Source organism: Drosophila montana, unplaced genomic scaffold (genome assembly GCF_035044405.1).
Source record: "Drosophila montana isolate Dmon_TW-CO22-7 unplaced genomic scaffold, ASM3504440v1 contig_3733_1, whole genome shotgun sequence".
NCBI classification, from domain to species: domain Eukaryota; kingdom Metazoa; phylum Arthropoda; class Insecta; order Diptera; family Drosophilidae; genus Drosophila; species Drosophila montana.
In genome coordinates, this window is record NW_026998620.1 from 7,738,415 (window position 1) to 7,763,110 (window position 24,696).

A 24,696-nucleotide genomic window follows, 5' to 3' on the forward strand; every position below is an offset into this window, starting at 1 on the left:
CGTTAACATTTCTCATGAATTTTTTAATAAACATTTAACTGACAGTCACCCAAAAAAACAGTGCAATAAATTGCCTGGCAATAATTGATTAATGTGGAAGGAGGTGGGCATGTTTCCAGCTACGCCCAATTTCTTATCGTTGACAGGCAAAGGAAAACGCAAGCTGAAAGCTGAAAACTTTTGCCATTTGCTCGGCTGAGCAGACGCATCTAATTAACACGACCAACAACGCGCGGTTGGCAACTGGAAACTGGCAACGAACGCCCCAAGGTTTAATGCTTTGTGCGGCAGAACCGCAGAACTAATTTAAATTGATCGAATATGCTTCGATAGCAATTCAATTAACTTTTACGCGTCCTTGTGCCACAGTTTTAGATACATTTCTGCATCCGTTTAAGGTGCAGCCTCCGGTTGCCAGCGCTGTCAGGCTGCACAAATGAGATTCGGTTCGTCATTGAATGGGCGGGGCATTTTGCATAGCAAGTGGCCTGGTTGGGTCCGAAAGTAGCGGAGCAGAAACTGAGCCTCGTCTCATTGCATTTTGTGAGCCAACTAAATCACCAGAAATCAGTTATAAATCCGTTGGACGTTGCGCACCAGGACATTAGACATACAAATACGTATGCATAATTCCCTTTGCCGTGGGTCCTTGGCGCCGATAGCGTTGCAGGCATTCCGCTCAACTGTCAGCATGTGTGTGTGCCTTTCAATTATTCAAATAACACAGCATTTTGGCAGCAATGGCTGTCAGGATTAATACAGCAACCAGGACGACCACTTTGTGTGCTGCCGTCGCGTTATCCTCGCAGCCCAGAGCAACGCTCATTTAGATCGTCAGGCAGCTAACGACAGTCGCACAGTCTGTTGGTCAGTCATGGGCTCTATGTAGCTGCCCATTAGTATACGTTTTGGGGCTTCGCATGCGCTGACTTTAATCTATTGCCTGGAAAACGCACACACACGCACACACAATTTGTGCTTGTGTGCGACATGAAAACATCAAACAACATTCGTCGGGTTTTAATTATTATTTGAAATCACGCTGACGCTGATGATGTCTGCCTCCTTTTGGTTAGGTTAGACCATGTCCCTGGGAGCGATGGTGCAATCTAATGAAACATTAGCCACTCTCCTACAACAGCAACAATAAGCCCTGTCACAATGGACATCAGTCACGTGTGTGTATGTGTCTGTGTATGTGTGTGTGTAAATATGCATGGCAGACAGTCAGGGAATGATGCGCGCTTGAGCATAAATTTTATTGTTTGCACGGCAATAAAGCGACAACAACAAAAGCAACAACAACCTTTGTTGCTAGCATCTTCGTTGTCATCCAGCACAACGAGGCAAAAACACACAAGTGCTACAAATGTGCCAGGTAAATACTTATACATATGCAAATACATATTCAGGTACAGTCAAACCGTTTGTAAAATGTAAAGAAATGTTGACTGGCAGCATGTGGCCAGCTTAGCGAATGTTTACTGTTTGCTTTAACGACCAAATCAAAGATAGACTGTGAAACGCACATAGAGAATGAGGGGAAAACTGTATATGCAATTAGCCTATGGCACAAAATGATGGCAATTAATGTTGCCTAGGACACCATTTCTGCCATCAATTATCTCCTGCAATTGCTAACTGCATATAAAAATAGTCACCCATTAATAAATATGAAAGTAGACCATTGAAGAGCTAACAGATGGACATGGCTATAACGGCTCAGCTCAAATAAAGTAAAAGAACAAATTCAGCACACCATAAAATACAAACAAAAACATTTCTTTTTCGAACTTTAAATGAGAAGAAATGTAAATATAAGATATGCGAATTAGGGGAATTTTCGAAAAGTTTTAATTTCATGTCTCTTAATACTACCTTCCTAAAATCAATCGTGTTTTTTTAATAAATAAACTGTCTATTAAACACCTCCTTGAACATATTGCTCACGGTTTGACAGATAGGTTAGAATGGAAAAAACAGAACATTTTTGAGTAAAAAAACTGGTGTTTTACCTGTTCTCGCTATAAAGCTATATGATACAAAAATACGATGACGATTTAACTCATGTCGCATAGTTTAAAAAAAAAATAAAGAGTTAGTTTAAGATATCTTAAGATATACATCTTATAGTATATATAAGTATCTTATATCTTATAGTATATATATAATAGTCTGACGTTGATAAGATTTTGGTTGTATATAGGAAGCTAGTGAAGCCAATATATGCTGAGCTTGGACAAGATATCTTCATAGACATATACCACACTTAATACAAGAACTTACTTTTCGACCAACCATTCTATTAATACAGCGGGCTTAAAAGGCCAAAACTGAGGAACTATAGAAACGGACGGACGATGATAAATATACTATATTTCACCTTTCATTAATTATTGATTGTTTTTTAGTATTGATGGCTTTTAAAATCTACTATTAATAAAACTAGTTGAAATCAAATGAAATAAATTCTTGTCAACAACACAAAAGAAGAACTGAAGCAGCATACAAAATTTTTTGCCACTTATATTAAAGTTCAATATCACATCACTTATTATGCAATTCTTTTTTATAGTATTTACATTAAATCCAATGAGCAAATCTTTTATAATCTGGCACACATGTTCCGACGACCACAGTTGAAGAAGCCAATTTGATTGATAGCACCGGCAATACCAGCAGCCTGTTGGCCACACTGTCAAGTGCCAATTAAACTAAAGCGTGGCAACAGTCAACAGCCATTGTGTATAGGCCGATAAAAATGCCAGTTATTTTTTTCACGGCTCGCACGAGAATTTTTTTTCCTCGCACTAATGACACAGGACACCTCCTAGGACATGGCCCACACCATGCAGGCCGCGTTGACGTTGATAGGCCACAACAATTTTCATTGGACAACCATTTACAATAAACGTCAGCGATTGCCGCGCGGCCAGCCTAAGCGTTTGTTATATGTTGGAATACAAAAAAAAAAAGGAAAAGAAAAGCAGAAAGGTCGTGTAGTTTAGGTTAAGCGCAAAATCAAATGGCCATTGAGGTTGGGGCTTGATAAGCGCTAATGAATGGTTTTCTTGTGCGCTTCAACGGGCCGTGTCTATGGCTGGCCACAACCATGGCAGCAGTCGCAGCCGGACACTTGTCGCGGTTTGGGCAATTTAAGTGGCGGTTGATGTTGTCGTCCATGTCGATGTCGACGTCGACGTTGACGCTGATGGTGGGGCTGCGGCTAGCATCGCTGCCTGCGGTTGGGCTGACGCAAATGTTTGGTTTCGCTGGCAATTAACGTGGCCAAAAAACAATGCTGCTGCATTTTTTCGTTGACCATTTTTGGGTCTTGTAATAAAATGGCAAACGTATGCCTGCAATCAATAACCGAAGCGAGCGGCCCCAACAAGTATGCTACAGTTTTTTCCTGCCCTTCTCCCTCCATATGTTGCGTGTGCGTGTGTATGTGTGTGTGTATGTGTTCAGCCAAAACCACAACAGCAACAAATCGAACACAGTGACAAAGCGTAAGTGAGAGACAGGCTGTGACGACGGCGAAGGCTACCAACAAGCGACTTAATACAGGCCCAGTTGATGAAGACACAAGGCAGATGGATAACGGCAGGTAAGCCAAGCATACAAATAAGAAAATTTTGCAATGCCACAGCTTCAAGGAGAAGCAGCGGGCAGTGGATGGATGAAGTGCAAGGGGATGACGAAGTGCTGGCGGCAAAACTTTTGAGGAGCACTCGGCAATCGTAACAATGGCAGCCTCTTTTGTGCTGGCCAATGCAATACAAATCGTTACCAATTTTCAACCGGACACACCAGAAAGCAGCAGGAAGGCTGAGCTAGCTAAGCCATAAGCAACGGTCAACTATATGGCCAAACATGCGGCGCACACCTTTCATTTATTGTACGTTTTATACACGTACCTGCCTTACACCCTCCCTCTCTCTGTCTCTCTTTCCTTTTCTCTCTCTCTGTCTGCATGTGCTGGTGGCGTAGCCAACTTTTATACCGAACCGCGTGGGGTTTTGCAAGCTTTTGGACCACGTGGGCCGCCTGGTCCATGTCTCTGCATCGACTTTATGTTGTGCATGTGTCTGGTCGGGGTCTTTACGTTGGCTTGATTGGATTTGCCGATGCAAATGAAGAATCCAATTTTTAAAGTTTGTTTTTCGTTATCGTTACGTTTCTTGTTAGTCCTGCTACTGCTCCTACTCCACCTGCCCAATGCTCGATTCTGCATCCTTCCCTCTTGTTTTTTTTTTTTTTTTGGGAACATGCAGCATGACGCTGCCTCGTCCAGGGTTCAACAGCTGGCTGTGTCTTTGACGATTCCACCCCAACTCTGCTGCTGTGTTTGTGAGTGTGTTGTTTGCACGTTTGTTGTGTATATTTTTCGGCCACATCAACACAGATATGCGCACATACACATGCATACAACTAACTGTCCAGCCATTGACACAAAGCATCAGCATTCCGAGGCGACAGCAATAACAACAACATCGACTGCAACAATAACAGGCTTTTCAAACTAAAAGGAAACACGCACACACACAGACACACTCACACTCACACTCACTATAAAAAGCACAATTTTTTTGTACTTTATTTTGCATGCCATTTGTCTGCTGTGTTGTTGTTGTTTTTGTCGACTCTGCCTTACCACAAAATCGAATTTTCACTTTTAAACAATTGACGTTGCCTCACTCACATGCCATAGATTTCCCTTCTTCTCTACATCCTGCGTTTTTATACCCTTGTAACGGGATAATATAATTCTTGCATTCAACTTGTAACGCTTAGAATAGCACGAAACCATAAAGTATATTTTTTCTTAGCCGATGTAGCCATGAGCGTCTGTCCGTCTGCCTGTTTCTGTACAAACTTGTCTCTTAATTTTATGTTGCTTAGGTCCGTCTTTTTGCTAAGATGCATAAACTTTTTTTAGATTACCTTGATCAAACTATGTTATGTTATGTTGTGATTCTCCATACATATGAGCAAAATCCTATCCACATCGAAAACACCATAATTGGCAGCTTCTTAGAAAGCTTAGATTGAGCTCTTCCATAAAAAAAAAATCTTTCTGGTTTTAGCCAATCGGATCTTCACTATGCTTTTAACACATAAAACCTTCCCACATTTGACAAATATATCAATGGCTATAGCTTTGGTATAAAAGCACTTTTAGGCAAAATGTCTACAAGGGTATTAAATGTTTGACGATACTTCTAGTTTTAGTTGTCTTACCTTATTTTTGAACAATTGGTATTTCGTGCCTTACAATTTGTTGTTTGCCCATTGTTTTTGCTCTGGTCAGATTAATTCTTGGCCAACTCCTAGGCTTTGGTCTAACATTTGTTAAATACGATCTTTTTTCTAGATACGAATTTGTCGAGCAATCTAAAAAAAAATAATAATATTTTACTGATTACTGTACACCAATTACTACCGCTGTTTCTGAATACTTTGTCATACAAATGTTGAGAAACAGGAAATTATACATATATCTCTATATATGAAACTATTTGTACTGACGGACTTACTAAATGACTGACTGAACGATTTTTGAAGGGCACACTACGAGACTACAAAAGGCAAAAAATCTGATTCAAACTAATTTCCAAACTTCTATATACTATTATCACGGGTAGATTTAAATTTCCCACGAATGGAAAATGGAATAGATATATCTAAAATTTGAAGCAAGAAACATGAGCCAAGCAAGGGAAGGAAATGTCGGCTAGTATTTACTTATTAAAGTAATCTCGCGATACTCAAGCAATTTACGGCACTAAACGTCAAATGTCTGACCATTTCATTTAATTTATTTACTTTTTAAAACACGAGCACTGTAAATATATTCTAAAATCATTTTTAAATGCCTGTTATTAATGTGCGGATAGGTCAAGTGGAAAGAAGCAGCAATGTATTTCATTTTTCATCTAAATTTGTTAGTAAAACAAAACTGCCCAAATATAAAGCTAGCATTAAACAATACAATCAAATTGCTTGAAATTTGATAGCACCTCTTCGGAGCGAGCAATAAAGCCGACTCCAACGCGTTGCCCACTTCATTAAATAATTGAACACCAAATACTGGTAATTTATCATTAATGATTGCCACAAAACCAAAACAAAGCACCCAAGAACAAGCTATTAGAGTGGGCGCCAATAATATACCCTGTGTAGCTGGTAACTGTTAAGGCAGAAGGAACAACAAATTATTAAATATAAAATCAAATTTAATTGGCTTCAAATTTCTACTCTTACACGAACGCGGAGGAGGGTTGCACGCGATATAAATTAATTTTAAAAAATTTCACTGGAGGCAATTATACAGGTAAGGTCTTGAAGACTTGAATAAAATGAACTTGCTCGTAACAAAGTCAATATTTGGCTTATCCCTTTATACCATGGCCATAGGGTATTAACAAGGTACACTGTCTGTTTGGCTCGTCCGGATCCCCGCCTCCAAAGCAAATTACTTATAAATTTGTGTGCCAAGCGAGCCATTGACAGCGGCTACAATTACCGCCGAAGCGGTATACTATAACAACAGGCAATGAAGCAACATAAACTCAAATAAATAAATCAGCTTTGGGCATGTGTTAATTATCTAAAACAAAAAAAAAAGGCGCCATGATAAATGGTCGAAACACATTAATATATTTTATGCAGGCCATAAGAACAGATTAAAAATACATTCGCCGAACACCACTAAAAGGTTTAGCACAACTTACAAGAATTAAAGTTCACAATGCTTCACGAAATAAAAACCATGTTGTCATTTTAAATATCTCGCTGTACACTATTAAAATACATAATGTTATACAAGTAAGAGCCAATTTTTTCATTCTAAATACTTTTTTTGGAACTTTTGACGTTTTGAGTGATCTTTAACACCGAATTTTAAGTTGTCTTTCCAACACTGAATTTAGATATTTACCAACAGTGGAACCTAATCATTATTCAGCACTGGTCCTGCATAACTTGGATATTTCAGACTGTGGCAATCTATTGAAATTTATTTATAAGTTAAGTATTTTTATTGTTGAAAACTTGTACAGCTCTTGATAATGGCAAAGGCTACGTTAATCTGTTTGCATGTTAAGCGGCATTCAGAATTAGCCCCCGCTTATGCCATAAATCGTATCGCGAAGAGAGCGTTAAACGTTGGTCAAACAACAAATATCAAGTTTTATTGACCCACAAATAACGTGCAGATAATTACAAAAACAATGGCAACCGCTGCCGGCTAGTTGTTGGCCAAAACAAATGCGCAAGTGGTCTTTGCCATGGGTATTTGTGGGCCCTCAGCGCCGGTGGTGGAGGTGGTGTGTTGGTGGAATAACATGGCAAAGTGGAAAAACTACTTACAAGTATGTTAACATGCGCAATTGTTGGGACCCATTGCCGTTGTCTTGTAGCCCTTAGGGTGGCCCGAGCCCAAGCCAAGCCAAGACGAGTATGCAACAATAGCTTCAGCATTTTCCTTTCTTATTTGCTTTTTCCCACTGCTCTGCGTTTCGACCAAGATGCTCGAGTTTATCTGTTGTGGTCATGGCAAAAAGTAATCCAAAAGATAAAATACAATAAAATAAAAGGCCAAGCGGTGAGTAATGTCTGTTCTCGATGTTGTTGTTGTTGCTGATATTCTTATTGTTGTTGTCCATTTTTTTCCTTTGGTGCTGATGTTGTGGCCAGCGCTGCATTTGTGGGCAGGTCGCTTAGACAATACCTTCGAGCATCTCGTGTATTGTTGTTGTGTGTGCATAATTTATAAGGCAAGCTTCTCATGTTTTTGGCTAAATTATTTTCCTGGGCCCGGCACGTGCTACGCTGCCTGGTCGCAGATTCAATGGCTCGGGCGCAAAGGCTCCAGGTCAACAATTTGGTCATAAATTTTGGCGCCTGGCCTGCGACACGCTCTATGACATTATTGAACCCGAAAGGGGATATGGCCAAACAAAAACAGCAGCAACAGCCAGCGGCCAAAAGCACATAAGCCAACCAGTTGACCTTGAAAATGTGTGCGAGACCATAAAGACTGAATAGTGAACTGCATAAAAAGGTTTCTGTAATAGATATACCAACTCAAAGTTAATCAAAAGAAAATTAAAGCAATTGAGCTAATAAAAATAAGCAACACATATACAAAGATACTTTTTACTTGATCGAAATGAGCTTTATTTAAAACTATGCGATTCAGTTTGGAAATTTAACTAGCTGACATTCCAAGACTCGGAAAGCATAATATGCTGCGTCACATAAGCAGGGGCAAGCCCCACCTGAAAATGTTTGTATAAGCCTTAGCAAGCCAACAGCAAAAGAAAAAGAACCTGAACGGACTTCGTACTCTGGGAGCGGTAAAAATTAACTTTGACTCAATTTGGCTGCCTACAGTTCTGGCCAACGAAAGATAAAGTACAAGAAATAAAGCCAAGTTGTCGAAATTTGAATACGCTTCAAGACCTTTACCTCGAACGTACAAAATAGTTTTCTATAATTGATGGTTTAACAAACAAATTTGCCTTTTTTATTAGCCAATATACTATACGGATAGCATTAAGCCTTCTTTAGGGCTTAAAATAATTTGTTATAGGCTTTCCCTGTTCGTTGTGAAGCTATCAAATATCGTTTAATTTACTAGACAATGTATTGTCAAAAACTTTAGAGTGCTTTTAGGCGCGAAGATATACATTTTCCTTAAGAATATTTAGGAATTTTGATCCAATTATTTCGAACGGAGGTAAGTAATATAGCGTTTTGTATAAGTTTTCTATTATTTTGTATAAGTTTTGTAACAGCAAACTCAATTTTTCAACGATCAAGGCATTCAATATAGTTACTGTATAGTTAGGCATATCTATCAAATATCATCAAAATAGCTTTGCTTTGAAGACTACTTGAGTTCTTTAGACGAAAAAAAAGGCACATGTACAGCAATTTCATGAAGTTGGAAAATTTTCTTCAAAGCGTTACATATTTAATAACAAAAAAAGAATGCCCTCTGCTAAGGATGAAATAACGGACTTGTGGATGACTTAGCCCAGCTTTTTTATTAGACAAGCGAGTACTTTGGACTGGAATTTTCATTGGCCTTTTCGTGTTTTTAAAGCCAACTGATGACTTCCCCTGTTGCTGTTTTTGCAGTTGTTTCTGCTGTTGCGGTTGCAATTGCTTTGGGACCATTTAGCATTTTTGAAGTAACCACATGGGGCTAAGGCCAACGGCACCAGTTCAGCCATAATGGTTGAAAACGCCAAAAACAAGCAACATGACAGCATCTAGGAGACGCAGACGCAGACGCCGAAGCGTTGAAGTATTACAAAACTCTAAACAGGCACAAAAGTTTTGCCAGAAAGGAAATTTTCTTAATTTGATTTCTTCAGCGCCCCTGGAGTGCAGTGCGCTGCCTAAATGTGCGTGTATATTTTATAAATATGTATATATAAAACACAAGTCGGGACCCAAAGACAGCAGACGACGTGTAATAAAACAGGGAAGGTTCCAAAAAAGGCTTGGGCACAAAGTTTTTAATAAAGTTTTTATACCTTGCTGGCAAAATAAGGTCGGCCCTCGGTGCGGTGCGGGAAAGCGGTGCAAACGACAATAATTGAGCCAATTTGTTGTTAAGGGAATAGAGGAATGAACCTGAATGTTGAACAAGGTAGGAGTGCGCTTGGATTATGTACTACACCCTTATAATATCTTGAAGATATTGACGCTTGAAGAGCTCTCAGTTAATGTGAATTTTAATTAGGGAAATATGCAAAAATCAGCGCAAGATATTATATGCCAGATAAGCGTCGCACAAGGCATAACTCAAACTGATTCTAGTGTAGGGTATGGGTACGCCTAAGTAAATTTGCGATGCTCTAGATAGGGTATACGTCGAGCCAAATAGCTTGTCGCCAAGAGTCTACATGCCCAGCTTGGTCAACCTAGTTCTTATAACTTTCAATTTATGCTTAAAGCGCGTGTCGGAAAAGTAATATACCTGCTGCGAATGATATCCGAAAGTATTTGTTTTAAAAGAGAGTTTAAATTACAAAAAAAAAAACATGAATAGATCGGATCTGCTCGTTATCGTGATCAAGAATATATATAAATGGTGCCTCGTGGTGACTGTAATATAAGACATTTGCAAAGTAAACATTACACTTTTTTACCCATTTTCAATATTCAAGGTATAAAAAATAAATGAAATATATTAATTTAGGTAATCGTATTAAATCCGATTGGATTCAATAAAAAGTAAAGGCATACCTTATTAAATTGCCCAGGGATTTAACTATAGGATAAGGATTCAAAGCTAGAGTTCGAAATAGGAGGCGCACAGGTCAATTGCTTTAATGAGTGGGATAAGTCATCTATGGACACGCATCTGCTCCACCCGCTGATCATTTGCGTAGCGAAAGTAAATTTTCAATTGCAAATAGCAAGCAACAATACTTAAGGGAGCTTGGAGTTACCACAAGGCAGTGCACACAGAATACACACAGCTCCCCAATGACGCTTGAATTTCATTTCAAAACAATTTGTAAAAGTCTCATACACACTCGCAGCAATCGAAGCTTGTTTGGCAGCTAAGCAAATTTGCAGTCATCCGCTGCTGCTGAGCCAGCAATGGCAAGTGCGTGCCAGGATCAGCAACTGTTGGCCTCCTAGCTGCTTCTCATCTCTGTGTCAATAGTTTTGCGCAGTTTTTTCAATATATATTTTTACACCCTCAACGGATAAAAAAAGGGTATACTGGTTTGGTGAAAACGTAAGTAACAGGCGGAAGGAAGCGACGAGCTGTGTCAACCTAGACATGTCCGTCTGAAGGACGCAGGTTCTCGTATAGCATACTCAGATTAGGAATATTTTAATTTTTGGATACATGCCCCGCTTATCAAATATTCAGAAAAGAAAGAGGTACACTTAGTTTAGAAGAAGGTTCGATTGCTTGCACGGAGGCTCAGCACTAGATTCAGGGTATTTCCTGGTTGGGCACTCTGAACTAAAGCAATCGTTTTTTTTTTTTTTATATCTTTTGATGAATTGACATGCAATGCTATTTGTCAGCAGTCAATATGCTTGTTACATTAAATTGCCAGCTGACTGTTGCTGTTGCTGCTGCTGCTGCTGCTGCTGCTGCTGCTGCTGCTGCTGCTGCTGCTGCTGCTGCTGCTGCTGCTGCTGCTGCAACACTTCTGCCATTGTTAATATTAGACGCGCCAGTAACAAGTATTACTCTGCGTTTTATATGCAATTGCGCTATGTGTGTGGATTTTATAGACTGACTGAAAGACTGACAGTAGCCGAGCAATGCGCGGTGGCAACGCCAGCAAATTGTTTTGTATTGTGCAGCCGACAGCCGACAGGCGACAGCTCGATTTGCCTGTTCTGTCGCACCCGCTGCCTCTCTTGCTGTCGCTCTGTTTGAAATAGGTTACGCACATGGCATGTTGCGCCGGAGCGTGCCAATTGGCATCCGCATTTGCATCCACATCCGCATCCACATCCGTATTCACATTCGTATCTGGATAGAGCATTTTGCGCTTGAACTTTATGAAAAATTGCCATTGAAATTGAGTATTTGTAGTCGCTGCTGCAGCAGAGGCAGCTATGTCCAATCAAAATTGTTCTGTCCCATGATTGCAATCAACTATTTGCAAATTGTCAGCAATAGAATATTACTGGGACAGCGCTCAAATTGCATGTCCGGACAGGTGTCTTTTCATTGACGGAAATAATTCCGGGAAATGGCTATATGATGCCCTTTACGCCTTAAAGCGCTTGCATCAAATCCTAGCCACAAGTGTTGCTTCCACATGACTTCACTTGTTTTGTGGCTTAGTCGCCCCAGCTGAAAGCCTTTGTTAGTCCTTCTTCTTTACGTTATCTTTGGCTTTCATTTCATTTTGCACCTTGCCACGATTTGCATGCGAATTTCTTCGCCCAGCTGTGGAGCAGCGGAAATGAGATTCTATTTGCTACGTGCTTCACGCAGCCCTAGCGAAAGACTCTTTGTTTGGGGCCAGTCAAGAACAAAACTACTTTCATTAGAAGTTTGCAATATATATACGGCAAGTGTGTGACTAGCAGATATCCTGTAGATGTGTCAAATACATACATGTAAGCAGATTTATTGTGGGAGAATTATATATATATACTTATTCGTATTCGTTTCTGATATAATTCGTTATTTTTTATACGAGGATTGAATCAAAACCTAGATATAATTATGTGAAAGGGCAGGCTTATAAGCCGAACCACAATTCAGGAAGTTGGTTCGAGCCGTAAACCGAATATATTTTTGGTTTGCCGCCCCAATGCAAGTTCACAGATCTTGATATATAGATATATTTTTCGTACCGATAGCTTGTTGGATTAAAGATACAGTAGCGTCATCCTTCTACCCATTGCAAAAACATGTTCACAACTTCGTCAACCCCATATAGTCCACTCGTTCTCGCGCAGGATAAACAGCAGAGGAAAAACTCAAGCAATTGGAGAAATAATAGAAGTGAAAGAAATCAGAGCTATTGAGAAGAAAATCGGTACAGACTTAAGGGTTAAAAGTTGGTTGTTATTGCGTGACCTTTTTAGCCATTCAAGTCTTGCGAAGTTGCGTTCAAAATGCGACTAATATGCAATTTGCATTAAATATTCAACACATTTCGCTGACGTCAAGCCTTTTGGCGGAAATGCTACGCCCCATAGAAAATATCCACTTATATATCCAAGTCGGCGTTGTTAATGATGTTCCCTCACTGCCATTTCTCTCAATGTGTTGTGAATTTTATAAATAAGTGCATGTCAACATAAATTATAAATACTCCCAGTTGATTAATAATGCACAAGGAAAATGTCACAAAGAAATATGTTGGAATGTGCGCGCCCGGCGAATACCACTCCACAGCTCGCTTAACCTGCACGCACTTCACATGATATGGGGGAAAAAAGGAGGACACCCAGGCGGCAAAAGCGAAATAGTAACAAGATATAATATAGCATCTGTGGTATGACGAAAACTGGATGCTCTTAAGGATATGTAATCGTGTATTCTGATTAAAGCAAATAACATTTGTAATTTGCATACAAAACCTCTTCACGCTATATGTACAAATTATTTAAAATGCATTGTATTATTACAGGTCTACGATGTGCCTAGGCTCAATATTAGTAGCTATTAACAACGCTATAATAATTTCATGTACAATACTTATTTTAAAATCGTAACAAAAACAATAGTTTTAATGTTTTCACTACAGCAGAAATAAACATAACAGAATCTATTGTTAAATGCCTAAAACACATTTAAATACAAATTGTTATTGTACATTGTTTGCCAATACAATAAAAAACAGATTATATTTGCAATAATTGAAAAATACATTTACGTTGGCTTAATTATATTAGGAGCATGTACAAAAGCCGCAGATTTTTTGTTTATCAATTATTTAGTTATTCCCACGATATTTAAATTATTTGTGCAGACGTAAAAGGTACATTCCAAATAAAATTTACACGATTACAATTTCTAATAAAAAACTGAAAACTAAAATAAAACGTAATAAGAATATAAATAAAATATCAACTTTATGTAAAAATATTAATTACCCATTGCTAGGGTATTAAAATATTGTATGGCAACACAAAAATAAAGTCATTAAAATTGTATATATGCAAAAGGGAAATGTTCGAGTTGGTAGGTGTACGGGGCGTGGCAGATTGCGGCGGGGGCAGTGGGTCTGTGGTCGTTCTGCATGCGTGCAAGAAATGGAAATGCGGTTAATTTCCGTAAAGTATGCAATAATTTCTGGCTCCGAACATAAGCAAGTGTGTGTGTATGTGCATGTGAATGCGTGTTGTGTATGTGTAGCTGTATGTGAGAGTGCAGCAACAAAGGCAATGTGTAAAGTAACTACCACGCCCCCCAAACCCCCCCCCCGGGCTGCATGCACCCATCCAGCAAGTAAATCTCTTTGGCAGTCTGTGAAGACGGAACTAACGAACAAACGGACATTCATCAATATAAATCAAGCAGCGACCACAAGGATCAGGCACAGGACCAGCACCAGGCCTGGACCTGGAGCCCGTACGAGCACGCGGCCCTGCAGAGAATAAATAAAAACATTTTTGTATGAAAATTGCTGCGAAATGGTTGGCAAACGGGAAGATTGCAGGCGGAGGCTGTTAAAATGTTGGCCAAAGAAATATTTGCATGTTTTTATTTATTTTCCTTATTCGGCAAGCCGTCGAGAGACGGTAGATGGCATTTGGTAAACGGCAAGGGGACAGATGGCGAATGGCTTCGGCTGTGGACGCCGCATTGTGCATTTGGGGCCAGGCCGTCCAAGCCGTCCTTGCCACGACTGTGGCTGTAGCTGCCACAGTAGCATTTTCGTTTCATTATGTTCCGTGCGCCTAAAGGATTGCAATACATATTTGCATTTATTTTTATTATTCTTGCTTTTATTTGTTTGCTATTTGTTGCATTTTTTGCTGCAAGGACAACATGGGCAATGGGTTACAGTTACATCGGCTGCATTCGCATTGGTATGCTTTGCAGTCAGCAATGGCAGCAGCAACAATGCTTTGGGCCAACGCATTTTGACTTCGGTATTTGCGGCTTTTTATGTAATTCATGGTCATTCAATGTACGAGTGTGTGCGTGTGCTTGTGCACAAAAAATATGTATAGCATTTTTTTGCAACAACTTTTATGCACGGATTTGGCCAAAGAAGCGTATGCGAAAATCACGTAATTTATGTGATTCGCGTGCAGTTGCATTCGCCAAAAAGCACGATGAAATTAAAGCCAAGCACAAACACACACACTCACACACACACACACACATAGTGCACTGTCAAACGTCGAAAAGAAAATCAAATGCGATCAGTTTGGTTAAAATCCTCAATTTAAGCAGCTACAGAATGCAGCTTTTGTAACAGGCACAATTATAATACGTTGAAGACTATAAAATACCCTGCGCGCTACTCCTTTATGCTATTATATATATACGTTGTTATTGATAAACATTAACAAAAAAACTCACAAGCACAAACAAATGAATCTCTTCAATATTATCAGTGCTATATTTTTTTTAGGGCTTAAATATGGCTTATTCATAAAGTTTCCCTGCAAATAAAAATAACAAACAAATTATTCTGATCAGATGAGTTTAAAAAACCAACGAACCCAACTCGATATTGATATTTGTCACTTTGGGGCAATACTAGCCTTTAAAGTCTCTAAGAGTTCCCTCAAGCCAAGGTGGATTTATCGACTCTGAATGACCCCTTTTGGCTGTTACGCCCATTTGCCCAGTCTCCCATTTCTGGGTAGAGGGTATAAAAAACGAATTTAAGATAAAAAAATGCATACGAGTGCGGTGTAATGATTCTGAGTAAGCTGTACTACATTAAGCTGAATGACTATTGTACAAGATCAGACAGTATAATATGCATTTATTATTAATAAGTGCGTTACAATAAATCAAATTATTCAAGAAGAACTATTCACCAGGTAAAACTAAGTCGAGGGCATACGATGGCTTACTCATTTTCTGTCCTTTTTTCGACAATTTTTCCTTTTCGTTGTTGTCTCGAGAGAAATACTTTGTTACCTTTATTTATGGTTTTATTCTGCCTTTGAGGACAATACATTTTTCTAAGCCCCAGATGGGGAAATATTTACTATTAATAGTTACTGGGCCATGTAATTATCTTATTTTATAGCTCATATTTGTTCAACAAAAATATTGCATTCGATTTTATTACGGCGAATATTTTGAAGGGACAGATAAGTAAATGCCTTTCAAGTCTATCACTAAACTGTTTCCATACACAAAACTTCTGCACTTAAAAAAAATATTTTAACTGCTTCCATACACAAAAATTCTGCACTTAAATAAAAAATTTTAGCGCGCGGCTCTAAAATTTAATTACAATTATATTTGACCATGGCAAACGATATTCACGTTTTCGACACCAATTTTTGCGCTGTGCATCTGAATGACGCTGCATTTTATTTGCCATTTCCTGTTTATGCAGGAAGTTTAAATTATTGAATGCGAGCGGAAGTGCAGCCGAGCAAATGCATACAAAAAGTCGAAGCTGAAATGTGTGTTTAAAGCGCGACATCAGAGCGAAGCGCATGTCTCCCAGTTCGTCTATTCGACTGCAATGTTCTGTGTGTATTTGCAGCGGCCATAAATAAATATATAAATTTAAATAAATGCCAGCAACGTACACAGACACACACACACACACACACACACATATACACACACAGCTGCATATGTATACAGTTTGTTTGTCAATAAATCAGAATGCTTATCAACGTCAAACGACCACAAAGACTCCAAGCAAACAATATAAGCGGCCCCGGAACAGGGCAACAGGAGTTGCTGTGTGTACGAATGTGTGTGTGTATATTGATGTGTGTGTGTGTGTGTGTGAGTGGAGCTTTTATAAGAGCCTTGTACATTGAGCCTGCGACGGTTTATTACGCGCGATTAAATTCATTAAAGAAATATGCCTGGCAAGCGACATCAAGCGGAATGAAAACAGGGCCACACGAAACGAAATCAGCTGCCTGACTCGACCAGGCGTAACCACAAAATGGCAACAGCAACGACAACAACAACTATAACGAGTACAACAGCCAGAACAACTGACAGCTGACATTTGGCGCTCTATCTGGGCGCCTGCAGGCATTGTGGCCGCCAATTTATGGCTGGGCCGCAAAGTTTGCTCCACTAAACCCGCTAATTGTGCCGCTTTAGACGAGTATCCCCTGGCACGCCCCTATAATTATGCACAATTTGCGCCTCATCTCGGACTGTTGCCGCTCTTATTGTTTGCATTATTAGCTGGCAATTTTTGAAGAACTCAACGGCAGCATTGAGGCTCGATTTGAGCGCCGTCTTGCTTCCAGCTGTAGCTGTATGCAGGATTAGCAGGCTCTTTGTCTGTAACCATAACAAGAAAAGGAGCAGCAGCAGCATCTGTGGCAGTGGCAGTGGCAGTGACTGTTGCCTGATAAGCCCTTTGGCTAAGTAGTTGCTGTTTTTCTTACACTCGTATAATCCTTGTTATTTCAGGCCAAGGTTCTATGCCAATTTGGCTTGCTGAACCGTGTCCAGCAAACGAAACAGTCTTTAATAGTGCAGTCAACTAAAATATGATGAATCCATCAATTTATTTGTTATTCTATTCGAAACTCATCTAAGTTTGCATTCAGCGACTTTGACACTTTCAATTTAATTTTACATGGTGACTAACACTTTTTATAGATATAATCCTTTGAATACTTGATTACTTTATGCATTCAATATTGTTTGGCTAGATACCATGCACATATTAGGTAAAATAGAGTATTTTGTAGGGTAGATTAGGTGTTGTTGATTAGCCAACTCTGGTGTTGTGTGTACATCTGAATAAATAAGCTCGACAGTCTATAATGAGAGCTAACACTTTCAGCTTCAAACACTTTTATATCGTGCCAAAAACCAATGTCGGCATATAAGATATATGTATAAATAGCTACAATTAGGGTATTTTATTGTCTAGCACTCTTGGCAAACGCAGTTTTTCCTGTCTTTGTGTCATGTTTCTGGCTGATTGTGCGCCTCTCGGCACCAGCAACCGCATAGGCCCAACCCCCGATGACCAAAGCTTTTCGCTTGCTGATATAAAAATAAAATAGTTGGCAGTTAGGGTGAACGGCAGTTTTTATAAATTGCGATAGTTTTTCACAATGAACCTGAGCTCTGCGAAAAAACGCGCGTGCATGAATAAAAGGTGCTGGCACATTAAAGGATTCATCGCACTCAACATCGAATGCCGCGCTTATAAATATAAATACGTTATACGATTTTATACACTCGTACATCATGCTGAGATAACATTCAGTTTTGGCCAGGCATTTTATTGGCAATATAATAAAGCATTATTAACAATGGTTTGCTTTTTAGTGCGGCTCACTACACATTAAACATAATTTATGGTACAGAGCAAAATATATTGAAATTATTTATATTAATGGGCAGCCTGCATGCTGCTATGCAGGTGAACTAAATGTGATTAACAATAATCAAGAGATATCACAACAACAACAACAAAAAAACATCAAACTATTGTACTGACAAATTGCTCAATAAAATATTATTTTTATATATTGAGAACAAAACGATGTGTAAGCTTATAAACTATTGCGAATCACAAAATTAGTGGGAAATTATGTTGAATGCCCCAGAGATTTGCCAACTAAATGCCCCTACGATAACACACATATTCACAGCTCTCAAAACTAAACAGGAAAGATAACTCAAAAAAATTAAATACAATTTTTTTGTTTTGAATATTACTTATTCATGAAATCAATTTGTATACCCTAATCTCAATTTATATACTCGTATAGGCCTCTTATCAAATGTTATACTAGCATATTTTACCATGCCCACGAAAAAAATTGTAAATACATATAATACAATTCTAAATCTAAAGATACAGAATTACGCAGGCCAATTATTAATAATATCCTTTAAAAATTGGCATAGAATATATGAATTAATCCATAAGGCTCTTTCTACCCATTCGCAGCTTGATATTGAGTTTGATGAAAATGCCTAGGAAAACAGAATATTTTGCCATATAAGAAACCACTTTTCGACTGTTCTTTCCTAAGACAGCTATATGGTATAGTGATCTGATGTTGATAAGACTTTCCATATATACAAGGAGAATAATGAAATTAATAAATGCCGAACTAAGGCAAGATATCTTAATAAACCAAAAAAGTTCTCTATACAAGAACCTACTTTTCGACCGAATGTTTCTATGGCAGCTATGTGATATAGCGGTCCGATCCAAGCGTTTCTGGTATATGTACTACCTGCATCTGAATGACGGACCTATGTAAAGTTACAAGACGGTAGCTTAAAAACTGAGAGACAAGTTCGCATAGAAACTGACAGACGAACAGACGTACCTAGCTATATCAACTCGTCTGCTGATGCAAATTTCAAATATATACATTTTAAGGGTTTGGAGATGTCCTTTTCTATGCGTTATACATTTCATGAGAAATTTGCAATACCCCCTATAAGGATGTAAAAACGACAGAAAAGAGTCAAATCAATCTGATGAACTCTTTCTACAGTACGTTATGGTATTCGTATTATTTAAGTTGTATGATAGCTCTTCTCTCCCGTTTTTAGTTGAGTTCACAATAAAAATGTTTGCATTTAACTCGATAAGTACAAAGCCGAATGCAAAACAAATTACCAAGGGGCCGCAACGCTTGCCCGCTGTGCTGTGGCGCTCATCAAAATGGCAACGATGGCAGCAAACAATGCGAGTGCACGGCCCACACATCCTGTCAATCCTGGTATACTTATGCTCATCCGGTATGCAAATGCAGTCGCCTATAGGCATCTCTGCCCCGCTGTCATCCTGCCTGTCTGACCGTCTGACCGTCTGTCCCTCGGTCCGTCTGTCTATCTGGCTGTCCGTCCGTCTATGTATCTGTGCGTCGTGCGTTGTCATTCGACCGGAAGAAATTATTGTTATTCGAATTGATCTGGCACGGCCGGCGTTGTTGCTGGCATCGATAGTCAATGTCGGTGCCACGGCAGCGATATCGCAGCGCTGGTCAGCTGCTGGCAGAGGGCTGAGATAACGTCAGCGCAAAAGTATGGAAAAGCGCATACAAACGGTCCCGTTTGTGTTATTTATGGGCGCTCACATATGCATAAATAAAAAAATAAAAATAAAAATGGCCCACACAGTCCAACGGTCGACGAATGCACAATAAATTGCAAAAATATTATTTTATCAACAATAATTAATTAAATGCACTTAATTGCGTGCCGCAGTCACAGTTGCTGCTGCGCTGCATGCAGCTGCTGTCGACAGGCAGCATTGCGACCGACGTTGGGTAGGGCGAGGGGATTCGATTTGGTTGGAGTTGAAAACATGGTCATCTGCATATGCTTGAGCAGCGTTGTAAGTAGCCATGTAAGTGGACAAGTGACCGGCGGGCAACAGTTGCCATACTCATCGTTTCCACATTTTCCCTTGCTCTCTCTCTGCCTCGCTCGTTTTTGGCCTTTTTTTGCCAGGGGCCGCACGATTTATGTATACTTTTAAGTGGCATTAAGTGCGCGTTAACATCTTATGCAAGCGGACACACAACAATAACTTACGAGTGTTGCAACACCAGCGGCAGCTCCACCAGCAGTTGAGCGGCCATTAAGAGGGCCATTGAAACGCCCCAAACAACAGTTAATTGACAATCGCTGCGCCTGCAAGCCACGCTTTAAAAAATTTGTCGCTCGCTCTTAATGAGCCATGCGGCTAATTGTGGCAGCAGTAGCAGCATCGGCAGCAGCGCCAACAAACTTGCCGCACATTGTTGCAGCTGCACTTGTAGCTTGTTACATTTGCATTGACCAACTTCTCTGGCAGTTTGTATTTCTTGTTGTTGTTGATCAAGTTTTGTCGAGCGATTCGCACGGACATATGCGCCAAAGGAATATTACACATACACCATGCTGTACGCCGTTGTTGGCCAAAAACTTTGCACATTTTTGTTGTAGCACGTTGCCTGCCCACTGACGTCTCATTTTGGGTTCTCAAAGTACGGGTATCTACGAATTCAATTCATTTGCCTGCAGCAATAACAAAATACTCTTTGTGTATGTGGCTGTGAGTGTGTGTGTGTGTGCTTGTGTGTGTTTATGTAATTTACAATCCCATGTGCATACCATGTACGCATGCATGCACGTGTATGGGTAAATTGTTAAATTTATATACAAAAGCAGCACAGTTGCAACTGCCAAAGTAATTTGCGATAAGTGCGTCAGATTCTTTGGGGAAAATACGACCACACACTGCAGCAGCAGCAACAACAACAGAAGCAATCCAAGCAACAACAAAAAAAAAGAAAACCAAAGTAAAAAAGGAATATTTATTTTATGCAACTAAAGCTCCAACGAAACTGCAATTCGCTACTTAAAATAAAGAAACAAAAAAATGCAACAAAATGAGGCTGTGCTCTCAAAATTAACTGTATAAATATAGGCTTGGCGGTAATTTAAATTTTTTTTTGTGGTAAAAAACTTAAGACAAAATTTAATTTAAAATATAAGCTAAGCAAAAAGTTAAACTTTTTTATGTTCACAATAATATACATTTCGTTATGATAAAATTGAAATACCAAATCAAAAGATAATCCCAAAATATTAAACCTTTTTAATATAGATTCTATGTATTGATAGTTAAATATCTTTGTACTCATATTTCGACATATGAAAAAGCTTTGCATAAAAAGAATCGTAATAACTATTTTGCATTAAAAATAAATAAACAAATGTAACATTGCTGACTATTTTAAAGTAATATTCATCTCTTATTATCTTTTCCCCTAATAACAAAAACGTATAAAAATATATAAAAGCTATAACCGTGTTTACTTGGAATAAGCAAGTGCAATACAATTTACTTAAAGTTCAAAGCTCATTTAGACGGCTGCAATTTGTGGCTTAACTAAACCTTCTAATTATCTAGAAGACTTAAAATATCTATATATAGACATTAGTCTTGTCTGAAGCACTGCAAATGAAATTATAAAGCTGTGATACCCCAACGCTCAACAACCAATTGAGGGCTAGCGGCAACCGATGAAGGTTGCGGCAACTATGCAAATAAGCACCAGCTGAGAGCCGAGTGCTGAAAAGGACGAGGCGAACGTTTCATTTTGTGGCTTGTCCTGTTCGCCGCAATTCCATCTGTGCGTGTGTGTCTCTCTATCAATAACTCACACAAATGCATGTGAACAAAAAAAAGGCAATTTGTACTTCAACTGTAATTTTTATACCCTGTACTCATTGAAAATGGGTATTAATTGCTTAGTCTATTTGAATGTAAAAGGCAAAAAAACCAAACCCATAAAATCTGTTTATGCTTGGCCAGCATCAAGTATGTATATCAGTTCTTTCGGCTATATAAACCCAATGATCGATAAATATCGGTTTTCAGATTTGGTCATGTGTCTTAGGGCTAATAAGAACTGGACACACCAAATTGATAATGTGGTTTCTCGTATAGTCAGATCTAAAATATTTCACTCACACCTTCTGACATTGTTTAAGAACCCATTTTTCTCAGAGTGAGGGAAAAGGATGCACAGCCTCACAATAATCTGTGCAGCTTGAGGCATGCTCGTGCTTGTGTGAGAGGAAGCGTGTTTTTGCTTATACACATGTGTAGAAGGCAGCTAGTTAAGGGTATCCCCCAGTCGAATACTCTCAACTTGAGCACTTTTACTTGTTTTTTCTGTTGCTGCTGCCTCTTCGCATTGTAATAATAAATTGTATGAAAGTATGCAATGAAAATAAAAATGCCAGTGCGTAATTAATGAGTCAAGGTGGTGTCATGTGGCGCATACACACTCACTCACACACACACACACACATACACACTCTTATACCCAGTCAAAGAGAAAGAGCGAGAGAGAGCTGAGCAGATTGCGTGTTAAGTCGCGTATTTCATGGCGTTTATTTATTATGCACAATGTGCCTGCGACCGTAGAATGCGGCAGAGCCAAATTATTGACTCAATTTGTACGCACACATGCACGGACAGATGTGTCCATGTGTATGTGTGTAAGCCCTGTAGGCGCGTTAATTGCTTATGGAGCGCACATTATTCAACTGTCATTTGGCAAGCGGCAGTGCGACAGTGCGACAGGGCAGCAAAGCAAACGCCGTTCGCTGAGAAGCGCCCCAAAAGTTGCGGCTTTGGCAAACAATTAGGCAGCTAATTTGCAGCGGCTCAGGACGGAGCAGCTCAATGTGGCATCGTATATGTGGGGCAATGTGTGCTAATCCTATCTCACACAGACATTGCAGAGCAGCGGGTCTTTGTCGGGTTGTCCGTCAGAGGCGTTCGTTGGCGGGCGTGAAATTTGGGCAAGTTGCTAAATCACAGCAAAATCCCTTGACAAATACCCACAGAGGGACGAGCGCTGAGCTGAGCCAAACGCAACTGAACTCGGCTGAACTCAACTCAACTGAACTGAGTCGAAAGGATACGGAAACGGAAACGGAAACGCTAATATGGCAAGTTATTCAAAAGGCATTCACTCTGGGCACAGCCACCCGCCTCCTGGGTGGGCTGAGATAAATGCACTTGCCGTTAAGCGCAGCCTTGTCAACTGTATGCGCTTGTCAACGCCGAAAACTAAAAGGTGACAGGGATAAACGCAACCCATGGCACGGCTTGGCATCGCACACATGTCAGTGGAGCAACTGCATCTGCTGTGGTTTACAGCCCAGCCAAGCCCAGCCCAGCTCAGGCAGGCAGCCAACCAACTAGCCCGGGCACATGGCAGCTGTCATGCGTGCAGCGCTCCGTTTTGGGATTCTGGGCCCTTGGCAAAAGTTGCACTCGCTGCATAGGCAAGCACATCAATCAGCCATTGCCGCCGTAGACGTCACTTGTCAGACGTAATTTACGCGCATTCACGACGTTCCACACGCGCCAACAAACAAAAGATTCAAACGCACCCGGTGTAAAGGCAGCAGCCACAAATCGTTTTGATTTTGCCCCACACGTGACTGGGGGTCAGCCAGCCACCAATCAACCATAGCAGCCAAGCAAGCCAAGCAGTCAGAAGTTCCTGCCACATGCTTCAGCTGCTGACAAAATGTCTGGGCGCCAACTTTAAGCAGCGCTGATGTTGCATTTTATGCACTCCTCAGGTTGAAGACACAACGCACCTGATTGTTCAAAAATGGTTGCAGCTAAAAAAGGGCAGACAACTTGTTCCAATGATGTGTGACAAAGTTTGGCGGTTAGCGGTGCGGCTTGATTTAAAAGATAGATAACTCAGCAATTTAAATAATAGAAAATCAGGGAATAAAATATATGTACGGAATATATACATAAAATATATGCACTTTAAGCTGTTGCTATGCATCAAAAGAGTACATTTTATTTTTTTAATAACAAGTTTCTTAATTTGTAAACTATATCGAATCATTCTTAAAACTAAGAGAATCGATCGAAGTATTGATATTGAAGAACTAAATCATGAATCTTTCTTAAATATTTCAGCCTCCGTTCAGTTCAAATTTAATATTTGCTCTTGAATGGGTTCAAAGCTTTTTGCACAAACTTTTTGACTTCTCGTATGAAGAAGCATAACAGTTTTTTTCAACTTTTCGATTATTTTATATTATAAAAAATGGCCAGAATATGATTTCTGTTAACGCGACTTAATACTTTGACGCGTCATTTTGAAGCCGCTGCTGCCTATTGTTACATTTTCGTTGCTGTTCAGATTGTGGCAGGCACACAAATTTCATTTTGGCTGCCATTTGTAACGAAAACAATTTAATTCAATAGACAATAGTTGTATATGACGTGCTTGGATAACAAAATCAATTTCTTGGCACTCACACACAGCGTTACACACACACACACAGACACGCTCGCACACACACAGGTGATCAATAGATTTGGCAGGTCGCAGCGATTCGCAACGAATTTACTATATTAGTGGGGAATGGCTGTCTATTGAATTATTATAACAGTCTCTGCTGTCAACGTTGCCAACATTGTTAGCGGCGTGTCTGGGTGTGTGTGTGTGCATGTGCGTATGTCTGCCTGTGTGTGTGTGCGGTTGTTGTTGGCCAGT

General features: G+C 39.7%; 2 long non-coding RNA genes across 11 annotated transcripts in view; one reads left to right on the forward strand and one right to left on the reverse strand.

Annotated features, from left to right (window-relative positions):
* The window catches only part of LOC135436440 (uncharacterized), a 178,734-nt gene extending 171,877 nt beyond the window's left edge, over positions 1 to 6,857 (reverse strand). For 9 of the 10 annotated variants that reach the window (XR_010437523.1, XR_010437521.1, XR_010437519.1 and 6 more), the window contains exons 1-2: positions 5,463 to 5,552; positions 5,245 to 5,397 (exon numbers count right to left, since the gene is read on the reverse strand). This is a non-coding gene — a long non-coding RNA (uncharacterized LOC135436440). Of the gene's footprint in view, positions 1 to 5,244; positions 5,398 to 5,462; positions 5,553 to 6,737 lie in introns of those variants that run through there. The other variant, XR_010437527.1, reaches the window with a different exon arrangement.
* A 215-nt stretch (positions 6,858 to 7,072) lies between these two features.
* LOC135436790 (uncharacterized) lies at positions 7,073 to 8,431 on the forward strand. Its single transcript, XR_010437591.1, has 3 exons — positions 7,073 to 7,462; positions 7,533 to 7,609; positions 7,702 to 8,431. It is a non-coding gene; the product is annotated as an uncharacterized LOC135436790 (long non-coding RNA).
* The last annotated feature ends 16,265 nt before the right edge of the window (positions 8,432 to 24,696 follow it).